This window comes from Diadema setosum, chromosome 15, assembly GCF_964275005.1.
Source record: "Diadema setosum chromosome 15, eeDiaSeto1, whole genome shotgun sequence".
NCBI classification, from domain to species: Eukaryota; Metazoa; Echinodermata; class Echinoidea; order Diadematoida; family Diadematidae; genus Diadema; species Diadema setosum.
This window is the reverse complement of record NC_092699.1, coordinates 13,043,160-13,052,602: the sequence shown is the minus strand read 5'-3', so window position 1 is coordinate 13,052,602 and position 9,443 is coordinate 13,043,160. Positions and strand designations below refer to the sequence as shown.

The 9,443-nt window shown below is 37.6% G+C and overlaps 1 long non-coding RNA gene and 1 pseudogene across 1 annotated transcript; both read right to left on the bottom strand.

The window, feature by feature from the left end:
- Window positions 1-668: 668 nt before the first annotated feature.
- On the bottom strand, window positions 669-2,339 carry LOC140239060 (uncharacterized). The gene is made up of 3 exons (XR_011901949.1): window positions 2,318-2,339; window positions 1,595-1,628; window positions 669-1,049 (listed from the first exon to the last, which is right to left on the bottom strand). It is a non-coding gene; the product is annotated as an uncharacterized lncRNA (long non-coding RNA).
- On the bottom strand, window positions 2,335-8,358 carry LOC140239101 (N-terminal EF-hand calcium-binding protein 1-like; annotated as a pseudogene).
- Between the last annotated feature and the right edge of the window lie 1,085 nt (window positions 8,359-9,443).

Here is a 9,443-nt window from a genome sequence, read left to right as displayed (position 1 = left end):
TAGGGGCATGATTTGTTTTGTCCCTTTAAGCAGCATTACACATTAAAATGTTCTTGTCATCTTATCATCATACAAATCTGTAACTGCTGAAAGACTGCAATAGTGCAGATGAAAGAGTTGGTATTCATGTACCAATTGCAAAATTTCAAATACATGAGATCAAATGCTACAGATTCAAGAAATGAACTAAATATGAATGCATTACTCAATACTGGCAACCTTCATCATCAATAAAAACCATTATCAGTCATAATTGTTTAAAGTAAATGCCCATTATAAGAACCATGAGAAACACTTCAATATAAAACCTTGTGCAAACAGGAACACTTCCATGAGGCAAAAAAAAAAAAAAATCATTGTATTGGCGTAACCCGCCCGACCCTAGAAAACCCCCCGACCCTGAACTTTTCACACACAAAAAAAAGGAAATACATCGTTTTTACTGAGAGAGGGCGCGATACGGGTTTGCGAATTATCAAAAACAACAACAACAACAACAACAACACCTGGTGTCGGAAAATGGCCGTGCAGTACAGCGTGTTGGCGACTGATAAGTCCGGTTCGAAGATTTTATTTAGTATTATTCAGAGAATCGATTTGTCAGTGGCGCTGGGTGATTTAGCCCAGGAATTTCTGACCGGTATGTCGTGACGGCTTTTAAACTGGTTATATAACAAATTTTTGGATGCAACAGACCCTCTCTATCGAATGGGGTTTCGTTAAATATGAGTTTTACACCTAAAATACAGGTAGCAGGTACAATTGTACACAGTCTTCACTTATTAATGACTTTCACTGAGTATACCCAACCAAACAAATGTCCGTGCACCAGTACATGTATGAAGATTTTGACAGATTGAATGCGTCAGAAATACTGCAAAACCACATAAGATTCCTGCCAAGTATCAATGAGACCATCGTCAGGTCAAACAAGTTCAAAATCACACAGTTGCTTGATGATGTGACGCCGACTCAACCGCCGATGACCCTACTTTTAATCTCCGGCACAACTAAGACAGAGGAAGTCAGCATCACCAAGAAACAGATATCTGAAATGAGCAACAAAAATCAGTCAATCGAGAGTAAGTCATTAAAAGGAGTTCTATGGAAAAGAGTAAAACTGTGCCTGATTGCCCCTCTAATTAAACAGACATGGAAGTCATTGTAGTGCATTAGACATTAAATTAGTCAATTATACCATCCAGTCAGCAGCCTGTGAAACCAAATATATAGCATTATTTTCCTACAAATATCTTATAAAGTGAAAAAAAGTATAAGAAACCTCTAATTTTCTCAAAACATGAAGCAGAGCAGAATACAAGAAATCCTACAGAAGTGCTGAGGTTTAGTTGTGAAGAAGTACAATCATAATGACAGATGTTTTACACATAGTTAACTCATTCAATTTTTTTGCTTTTAAAGGACACATTTGTACACATTAGCGTACAATGGGCAATAATTTTACAATGTGTACAATTAACAATTAGCCTGTGATATTTAAATGACGGCCCTTGGTTTCAACAATAACATGGCAAAAGTGTGCGAATACACCAGTGGGATGGGAGAAGGGGAGGGAAGTTCATGCCACACTTACCTTATACTGACAGTGCTTCCATCTGGAATATTTCCTGTAGTGGTGGGAAGTAGATAACCAACATCAGTTACATCTTGAAGGACAGCTAACCAAGGCATGATCTGCATGTTTGACAACATTACTTATCAAAATTATCACTCATTACTTTATGTTGAAACGTACTGACAAAGTCTGTACACAATTGAGTAATTTCATCACCAGTGGTGCATCAGACAGTATGTATGGTCTTGTATTCATACATGTATGCTACACGTCTTTTTATGACTTTGTCTGACACAGAGAAGGCTGAGGCAGGATTGCATCTAATCGAGAGGAGCAGTCATTATTACAGTGCCATCTGGACTGCTTGACAGGCACAAGTTGATAAATCCCAGCTCAAGATAGTATCATGCTTGTCCTTATACTCTGAAAAGGCTTCATGGAGCAAAACAATTCATTGCATACTGTATGTGAAGATGAATGCTGCTACTGCATGTACTAATATACACAGCCAAGTATCTATAAAGACAATGGATAAATCTAATCAAATCAATACATGCATCATTATCTAATATTACAATCCGCATGACAAAGCATCTGACAGAAGATAGCTTGCTAAATGCACTAATGTTATCACTCGGCACAATGTAGCAAGGGCATAATATTACAATTATGTAAAGGAAGAACTTGACCAATATTAATAGAAATGTGTGTACAGTCATGGACAATAAAGGGAGCACTAACCTCTCTCCAGAAGACCCAGAGGATCCCCACGACGATGATGAGGGCAGACATGACTACATAAATAAGAAGAGGTCTGGTGATCATGGGGTCACGAACCTAACGAGGAGGCTTCCTTATTACATCCTTGTCCAATGGCTCCACTCCGAGACTGGACAGAGGAGTGGGGAGAGAATGAAACATTATCATACAGTAATGTGAACTACAGAATGCACAATTTTTTTTTTCATGTCAGTATTTGTTCATTATCCATCTTTGATAATACATGTATACACACTCTTTCTTTCTTTTTTTTAAAGAATGAACATATATTTGTCCTTTCTTCCAAATTAACAATAAAATCTGTAGCTATATAGACAGAAAGGATTTTTGGAAACAACATTAATGTGTAGAGTAGAAATAGTTGGCGTCCAGACTTTCCAATAAGAAGGGTCACAAAGAGAAGGAGAGTGGCATACAAATGAGACTTCGAAACACTGCTGATTTGAGAGGTATTGATTTTTACTTTTACAAAATTATTTTCCCCATGACTGAAGAATTATAATGGTACTCACTAAGATGCTGCTTTAGCCGATGAAAAGGTAAAATGAAATATTTTGAAACCAAAGCTTTAATGAGGTTCAAAGATATTTGCTTGAAGAAATTTGATTGATTGATTGATTAATTGATTGATTGATTGATTGACTGATTGATTGATTGTGAATCTTTATGCAGAGTGGCCTGATTAGACTGAATCAGAATAATGACTGCACTGCCGGCATAATTGCCCTCCCCCTTCAGAATACTCTCAGACCTGCTGATGTGTGCACATTGTGGCTCACCCTTGAGCAGGTGGTCCTTCCATGATGACGTTGATCCAAAGGCTCTGCATGGCATTGAGTGGGTTGGGAAACCTCATGATGATGGATAGGGCTATCAGGGTCCAAGGCAGCTATGCTCCTACCAACACAGAGAAACAAACAAACAAACAAAATCATATGTTGCAATCTATCTTCATAGATCCTTCACTTCATACTTTTGCATAATCATTAATGTGTCCATGCAAATTGGTCATTACGGGATAAGTTTTCATCAATAATTCAAATTTCAACTGATTTCTTGCAAAGTAGAAATCAATACATAATCTTATCACAATTTGTATTCATGTTTGTTTCAATCAAATTACAAATGATTATAAATGATTACACATATTTACATCATATTTGTTATTAAGGGGTCATTTTCAATAAGACTACGTTGTACTTCTCATGATTTCTCCATTATCATATTTGACACAGTGCATTTTTGTTTGTTTGTTTGTGTTTTTAATACAGATTTTGTCAACCAATAATGAAAGTGAAAATAAATGAGATGAATGAATGAAATGGATGAATGAATAACGTTTGTTGGAGAATAAGCATCAACCCATTTTAATTCTTCCGTGAAAACACTGTTTAGAGTCTTTAATGCCTATATTTGAATAATTATTCCACCATACAATTATTTTGAACGGAATGAAGTATACAATCTTTCGTTTTTGGCATGCAGAACTCAATTGAAGCAAAAATAGTGAACCATTTTAAGCCAAACATTTTCGTGTGTATTCCAATTTTGCAAATTTTGTGAGATCAAAGAGTCACAAAATCAAAATACATGTACATGCAAAAGTTCTTGTTTACATTGTATGCACTGTATGCATTGAATTCAAGTGGCATGCTGAACTAGAAATGTCGCTAAGGCGACTGGTATGCCTCCGCCATAATGCATGATTCTCCTAATAGGTCTACTGTACATGTGGACAATGTGTGATTACATTTTCACACAATTGGCAAAATATTAAAATAACAAGTTTGTCACAAATGTGTTGAATATTCACCTTCCTTGACCTAAGTTTAATTGGATGAATAGGAGAGCATGCATTTGGGGATTTAAGGACTTTAACTTGACTTTGCCCATTCATAAGTTTATGCATTGAGTACTTTTCAAGGTATGGAGAAAAAGTGCAATTTCTGTATTGAAAAGTACATTGTTACCATTTTCATCTGGCCTTTGACCGTAAAATTCATAGGATAATCACTGTCAGGCAGAACATGCATAAATATGTAGAAAGTTTCAAGATACCTTGAGCCACTTCTGAGATATGGAGGAAAAAGTTAGTTCAGCACTTTCCCTTGATCTTTGACCTTTTGACCTTTAAGGCAAAAAAAAAAAGAAAAGAAAAAGTTTCCAGAGAATCTCTATCAGGTTATACATGCATACACCAAGTGTAAAAAAAAAATAATCCCGCTGGCATTGCATAAATATGAGGGAAATAGTAAAATGTTGAAGTGTTGCCCTTTTCTTTGGCCCCTGACCTTTGACCCCATGAACCCTAAATTCTCTAGATAATCATTGTCAGTCAGTACATGTACATTTGTATATATGCTATGTTCCATGAAGATACCATGAACAATTTCCAAGTTACAGACAAAAAAATATTGTTACTTGACCTTTTGACCTTTGACCTCATGACCCCAAACTTCCACCAGAGAATCTTAATTGGGTAATACATGTATACATTAAGTTTTAAGAAAATATCTTCAGGCATTGCATAGATATGGTGGAAATAGTGAAATTTTACGTATTTGACCTTGACCTTTTGACCTTTGATCTTGAGCATGTGCACCCAAAAGTTGATAGGCACAACTTCACCCCCTAATACACATACATGCCAAGTTTCATTACGATACCTCAAAACGTTTTTTAGTTACGCTGTCCACAAAATTCATTACGGACGGACAACCCGAAAACATAATGCCTCCGGCACCACTTCGTGGCGGAGGCATAAAAAAACAAAAGAAAAAAAAAGGCTGTCAGCTGTGATTCAAGAAAATTTCACACTGCAAATATTTCTTGCTTTACAGTATGCACAAAACTACTTCCATTGGGGTGTAAGAACAACATTTTGTGTAAGTAGAGAATAGAGATTGTTAAGAATTGGGTGTGCACTTTTGATTATTGCAACACAAGATAGATACTCTAGAATCTACTTTTTGAAACAAAAATTTTTACAGTATCCTGTCTTCATTTCTTTCTGAATCTACAACTCCTCAAAGATTAGCTGATTGATGTAACTACCTTTATGAGGGTCGTAAAATTTTGATATACACTGAACAGGATCCTCTGATAAAATAGTTATCGCAGCACAAGCATGGCTCCTGTAAGCAATATGTTGATTAAACAGAATTTCCCCACTAGTTAAAGTCAGGGTTAACCACTCTGGAATTGGACTCCAGCTATCACTGGGGTAACATGACTCTCACCTGGTATAGCCATTGAAGACAGCTGCTCTGGTTTGTCCAAAAGATCCACATTCTCTCGACGGAAAGACTTTGACTTGGCACCAGCAAAGTTCCTGAAAGAATACAAGACAAGCTTATCAACAAAGAACATGATACATGTACTACAAAATACCACAAATCATAAGCAATTACATCTGGTACAGAAATCCTATGACCCACCAAACAAACAAATAAACACAAACTACAATAACAGTGAACATATTCTGAACAAGACACTTTTTTCTTCTTTTAATACTGCACAATTTATTCTGACAAATGAAGTATGGAATTGCGACTGATTGACAAATTGCCCCACATCGACGTAAATAAGCACTGAATTGATCAGTGTTTTAGTAGTAGCCATGATAAAAAATCATGGGCGTACATAGTCGAGCAGGATTCGAACCTACGACCTCCTGATCACCGGACAGGCGTCATCTCCACTAGACCACCGAGCTTTCGCCCGACAGCAAGTGTTGGTTCTAATCCTTATAGCATGCAGCGGGTACTGCTTTGTTATTCAAATTCATGAAATTCTTCCGTCAAGATGTTTTCATTGCGACTGATTGACAAATTGCCCCACATCGACGTAAATATCATGGCTACTACTAAAACACTGATCAATTCAGTGCTTATTTACGTCGATGTGGGGCAATTTGTCAATCAGTCGCAATGAAAACATCTCGACGGAAGAATTTCATGAATTTGACGAAGTATGGAATTGTTTGCTTGATTTTCTTCTGAACTTAATAATCTATGCTTTATAATAAGGAGCTACAGTGTCAAACCTTGGCAAAACCATCACTGGATCAATAGAGATCAACACAAAGTGACTCACGTCTTCCAGTCCTCTTCTGTTTCCCAGATCTCGTAGATGACATAGTTACAGGTCCCCTCATGGCCTCAAACATTCTCACACTGTAGCTGCCATTGTGTATTAGTGGAAACAACAGAAATACAATGCATGACATTACTGGGTAAATACTGTATACATGTACCTTTTGGAACATAATTGTATCAACATATAATAAACTTGATGTTGAAAAGATGAACTGAAATGTTTCCAATTAGTACCATATTGATGTACCGGTACTTGTTTCAGGTTTCTCTAGGTACTGCTATTATAGTTTGCCTACAATATATTTAGAGGCACATATACTGTAATTCTGCAAGGGGGAAAGCAATGATAATGATGATGATGATGATGATGATAATCATGACTAGAAACATCATTTTCATTATTCAAGTAATAACAACAGTGATAATTCATCATGAAAATTTTATTATGATCACTACCATCACTACTTTATTATTCCTAATATTACTAGCTTTGAAAAAACACACCAAATCACTATATTCCAAGTTTATCACAAAAGTAAAAAACATTCACAATGGGGCATAAAGTCTTGACTTCCTAAACTTCATCTTTGAAACTTTAGTTTCAACACACACACACACACACACACACACACACACAAATAAATAACAATAAAGAGGTAAAATTTGAACAACAATTTTCAAACAGTACAAGTACTTGACTAAGTTAGTACTTGACTGGATTAGGCATCCAGAATTCTGCTCTGTTGAAAGATAGGGATGGCTGTTTATATCACATACCTATATCCTCTGAGAATTGTTCATTCAGCTTATTCAATCTCATAACTTTCCATAAGAAACATCACATTCATAGAAGAAAAAAAAAAGAAATAAAGTCAATTTTCCTAACTCTGTGATTAGTATAATATTACTGAAGCACTTTCCATTCAAAATATCACACCAGTGGGAATCTAGCAATGAGGACACGATGTCTTACCTCACACATCCATCATCTCTTCCTGCTGCATCAACGTATGTCCTCAGGTTGTCACGGAAACTTCATATTCTTTTCCTCCTGTACGGCGAACTACCTCCCGACAATGAATGCCTGTGGAGAGTAATCGTGATCGCGTGAATAACTGCAGTCAGCAACGCGCTGTCGTAATGATACTGACCTGTGTGACAGTAACTCTAATTGTTAGTCTCATGGGGTGGGGGGGGGGGGAGAACAACTAGCAATCTATATTTCATGATGAGTTACACATTACTCCAGGTTAGAAGGCATATAACCTTGTTTTTTATGATGTCTATGATGGTCCCCCTTATTTAAAAGCCACCGTAATGTGTAACGTTAACATTAGACAGCGCAAGCTGTGAGCGCGAGCAGAAACAACCACAACTAAGTCAACGTTGAATTCAATGCTTCCCCATGTCTCATTTAATTCAAATTTATGTGAGTGACTGGAAATGAGATACTAAGGAATCCCTGAAATTTTGGTGGAATTTGGTAGAGTGAAATTTGAGGTATATCTTCTTGCCTCTTAGATACGATATTGGCTTACTGCCAATACTGCATTACCATTTTACTACCGCCGGAATCTGTCTCTAAGAAGCCCATGACCGACGGCAACGAGAAGAGACAGATCTCAGACAAATTTCAATGGTCGCGTTCTGTCCACACGTAGTGCTCCTCTACAAGTTAGCGTGGATATGTCTTCCTGGACATTTTGCTGACTAAACCATACAGTGACGATACAGATACAGATCTCATCGGTCTACGACAGTTTACCAACCTGGGGTTGCTGAGGCTGAGCCCGTATCCGTAGTGCCGGTGCGGTGCCGGTGGTTGAGCCTGAGCCTATTTACAGCCTCAGGCTGTGGTCTTGCCCTTGGCCTGCTTGATGTTTGGGTTGGAGACCGGATCGTCATGGCAGGCGCTGCCCAGTCACAGCCCAGTCGCTGTACGTAGGATATTCGCACAGCGTACCTCCGTCTGGTCGGGCTATTCGTAAACGCTGCCGCTGATGTAACCCCCGCCCGGGGCGGCCGGGCGCTGTACCAGTAACGTGTTGGGGTCGCTGCTGCGGTTACCGCTGATGTTGCTCTGCTCGTGCTAACTTAGTCTCCAAGTATGTCCATGACCGGGCGACCTGATCCCGATCGATCTCGCGCTCGTCATCTCACTGGCAATGGCGGAGCTGAATCTCTTGCATAACGCCATCGAGATCGTTCCTACTCCCACTTTCAGAAGAGACAGACATCGAAATCGCTAATGCTTTGTATAATAGCGCGCGTACCACACGCGAGCGTCTAGCTCTCACCGCACGGTATACGGGCTAGCAAGCGCGCGCGGATGTGCATGCGCATGCAATTTGCAGATTGATGGTGTATACCACAGTGTACACGCCACGACACGTGCAGTGTAAGCTTGCGCTGCGCTGTATTGTCATCGAATGACTTTTTATTTTTATGGAATGATTTTTTGTTCATCGAATGGTTTTTTGTTCATCGAATGATTTCTTGTCGTAAGTATAGAACGCCATGTCAAATATATCTTGGGTCTAATATATTTTTGGTGAAATATATATATTTTTTGTCGAATATATTTTGGTCAAATATGATTTTTGGTCAAATATATTTTTTGTCAAATATATTTTGGGTCAAACATAGTTTGTGTCAAATATATTTTTGATCAAATATATTTTTGTGAAATATATTTTTGGTGAAACATATATATTTTTGTCAAATATATATTTTGTCGAATATATTTCGGTCAAACCTTCATATTTTCTTGTCAAATATATATTTTGTTTGAATATATATTTTATGAAATATATATTTTATCGAACATATTTTTGTGGAATGAAATTTAAATTGATGAAATGGTTTTTTAGTTGGTGTCGAACATAATTATTTGATTCCCTTCTGGCGTGCCATAGTGTGGGGAACCAACATTTTATTACACGATCACTTTGTTTTACTTTGTTTTTGGATGTTTCAGTAATTCCAAACCC